This window comes from Barbus barbus (assembly GCF_936440315.1).
Source record: "Barbus barbus genome assembly, chromosome: 15".
NCBI lineage: Eukaryota > Metazoa > Chordata > Actinopteri > Cypriniformes > Cyprinidae > Barbus > Barbus barbus.
In genome coordinates this window covers 26234722-26238700 of record NC_136743.1, presented here as the reverse complement: position 1 = coordinate 26238700, position 3979 = coordinate 26234722, and positions in this window count along the sequence as shown.

Below are 3979 nucleotides of genomic sequence, written 5' to 3'. Positions count from 1 at the left end.
AATGTTTCATTTAAATTTTAAATATTAAACATGGATTGATTATAAATGCCACATTTGGTTGTCATCTTTATCTATTAAAACAAATGTGTGTGTGTGTGTGTGTGCCTGGTATTTATCATGTTATGGGGACCAATTGTCCAAATGTAAAATTGTAGACAGATGCAGTGGGATGAAAGCAATAAATGCTGCCTCCAGGTGGCGGGGAGAGGAAACACAACCACGTTCCTCTCTGTGGAGCACTTCTCCACAGGACATCTGCTGTGATGTAGAAGACAATGATCATCAGGAACCTCACTACATTTTTAATATCTCTTTTTTCCCATTACAAGGATGGCCTTCGTTTGGCTCTTAAATTTGCAGCAAAGACAGAGGATTTGCAACTCATCAGCCTTGCATGTAGGCTGCATTCTGTCATGGTTTTCAATTAATAACATTTTAGATTAATGTTAATAACATTACATATGTCTAAATGAATAAACAGCCTTCAGTTTGTCCAAGACCAGGTTAAATACTTATTTGAGAAACCACTTCCATCTAACTATCATAAAAACTGTGTTTTATCTAGCTTGTTCATCCCAAACCATTTCTTCTAGGTAACCCTGACAGCAAAGACCCTCGAGCTGTCCTCACATCATTAAGCTGCTGGACTGACAGGACAACCCTCACCATTACATAATGGTCTTGGAGCACCTTTCACCCTCCAAGGACATACTCGTTTTTTGGGAACACTACAGCAGCCTTTTCAAGAGAGCAGTTAACGAGGCAAACCATTGAAGTGGCAGTCAAGTGCCGTTCCCAGGGGTCTTCCAAAACTGATTGACTTTGGGTGAGAGGTCCTGCTGAAAAGAACTTTTACAAGAACTATTATGTATTGTCCCTCAAACCTTTGCAACTGAAACTCAGTTAACACCATATGGGTTGCTGTCATAACCAGCTATTTTAATCTCATGAAAAAAAATTATGAGAAAGATGTTTGTTGACTGTTTTAGTTTTGCCAGTCATCTACATGCAATATTTTATTAAATAATTTTAGTATGTCTGTGGCAGGGCGTCTAGTCCTGCTCCTGGAGGGCCACTATCGTGCAAAATTTATGTCAAATTCTTAAACACATCTGAACTAACTAATCAAGGTCTTCAGGAATATTAGAAACGTCCAGACAAGTGTGTCGGAGCGAAACACCGCAGGGCATTTGTCCTCCAGGAGCAGGACTGGACACCTCTGGTCTATTGTGTGATGGTATGAGATTTCCAAATGAAATCTGTTATGCTTAATAAATTTAGAGAAAAAAACAACAACTGATTTCTGTTTTTGTTTCAGGTCCCATTCATATGGAGAAGAGGGTAAATTTTGCATTTGACAGGCTGACACAAGTAGCCTTAGCGTCTTTGCATATGATTGCATATGGAGCTATGATTTGAGGTGAATTATTTTACAGCTTGCAAAATTACTTGCTTAGGGAAATCTGATCTGACTCATGTTGCTGCTTGAAATGCATTACAATCCCTGAACTTCCTGCCATGAATGACCAGGTCCAAAAGGTTCCTGTCATGATCACTGCAGAAATCCCACCTTAAAGGTGTCAGTCGCCGCTGCCCCAGAACCAGCTGAGGTCAGAGAGGTCCATGTCACAGTCTCAGGTATCTTTTCATATCTCCCCTGGGCCTCTGTCCCAGCCTGGAAGGCCCTGTTGATGCAGACGTTACATTTCCAGAGCTTCTTGTCTTGGTCACTGCACTACCAGAGCTTCCTGTCAACACAAGCCCAGTAGTCCCTGATACCAAAATTTCCCACAGGTTCCTATCACGACCAACTGGCTCACGGATTTCCCTGTCATATCCATTCTAGTGGTGCCTCAAAGATTCATGTCACTGCTGTCCCAGAAGTTCCATTCAAGGCCAGTGTTTCTTGTCATTAATACTGTGATTCTCAAAATAAACACTAATTGTGTTGTTGAATTAGAAAAATATAAGTTCATCTGGAAATATTAAATATTAACTTCTACTGTACTGACCAAAACAAATGTGGGATTTTTAAATTGTAATATTTCAGCATTTAAAAAGTTATTTTGAATTTTGTGTGAAACATGAATTCTTGTAACTGGTGTTACATAAAAAACATTCATTGTCTGTATAACGAACTTCTGAAAGCTTGAACCACCTGTGACATCGTACCAGGCCAATAAAATGATTTCTGTAAAATCAGGGAATTTGCATGTAGTGTTCAAAGTTCTTAGCAGGTGACAACAAGTAATGCAACCAGATGGCATCTCACTGCGAGTTCTCAAAACAGCAAAGCAGCTGGACCCAGTTTGCACAGACATTTTCAAGAGTTCTTTGACCTGAGGCTTCAGTATATTTCAAACAGAATAACTACTGCCAAACTGTGGTCACTTCTGTCCTCTACTGACAACATTGTTCACCAATCCTTGGACCCTCTGCAGCTTCATACTGAACAAACAAATCAATGACACCACTTCTCCAACCTTGCAAACAGCCCTTGAGATGTTCATACATTTACTGGGATGTGTGTACTGATTTATTGTCCATAGCTCCACCTTCAGCATTATAAATATGTCAAAAACTGGCCTTAAAACTCCTGGAGCTGAGTAAATCTATCTGAAACTGGGCAGAGACCACTTGGTCAGATAACGAGGACCCACTTGGTATCTGTGACCCACTTGGTCGTTTAGTCATTCTTGTCTTATGATGTACAGTATAGTGTGTGTTTCTTAAGTTCAATCGACAGCACTTGTGGCGTAATGTTGATTAGCACAGACATAAATCTTCATTTGTAGCTCTTTTTGATTTAAATAATGGAAATAAACATTAAAATAACTACTGTTTCAATACCATAAGATGCAAACAATATATGCTTAAAAAAACTATTTGTTGCCATGACAAGATAACTACTGAAATTTAAAAATAACCAGAAGAATTAATGTATAAGTATTTTTTAAAATATTTTTTAGAAAATTATGGCACCACAGTTTTGCTTTTAAATCTTCCAAAAATTGTATTCCCATCCATTCCGCCTCACTGGAACTTGGATTCATAAGCCTACTGTAATTTGCTATTCTATGGTAGACCGAGTATAGATTTCTTCTGTACTGCACAAATACTCACCAAAATAAATGTAGCTTTTTTTTTAATTGTTATACTTCAGTGTTTATGAAATTATTTTGGATTGTGTGACACAGAAATTATTTTACTGTTTTAAATAGGTGTTACATATAAGCATTACGTTTATCATAAAAAAATACATAATCACGTAACTTTTGTAATATCCATTTTTTTCTTCTTTTTTTTTGCGGTAATCAACATTATGCCACAAGTGCTGCTGATTAACCTCAACTTGTATTAAACTGTGATATAGGTTGAAAGTTACATCAGCTTAAGTTTTTTTTTTTTTGTATTGTTAATAAACTCCTTAAAGGGAAAAGATGAAAATGTGAAATGCACAAAATAAAAATAATTCTGTCTGGGAGGAAAAAAGATTGATTTGCTGTTATTCTTATAAGAGATCAGGGTATCTCAGAACATTGAAAGCAAAACAAAACAAATGATTGAACTTCATCTTTGACTTGGTCTTCATTGTTCATATTGGTCACTCTCTTTAATGGATTAAGCTGTGTTCAGGTCTCAGATGTTTGGACCCCAATTTGCATTCAGTCTCAGCTCTATATCAGGCTACTCACTATTCACCTATGACTGCATTTCTATTTCAGAAACTGCATCATCACATTTACTGATGACACCACCATTGTTTGTATTTTATCAGTGATGAATGAGGCATGCAAGAAGTCTTAGATGTCAGCAAATGGAAATTGTTTTTGGGCAACTCGCACACTATTTTGACTTATCTGATAATATAACTGATTTTTCTTCAGAAACTTTTATTAAATTTAAAAAAATGGTAATTTCCTTCATTGGGACAAACTGAGTCAGCACTGAGCCCACTTTATGTTCTTCCTATAATTAA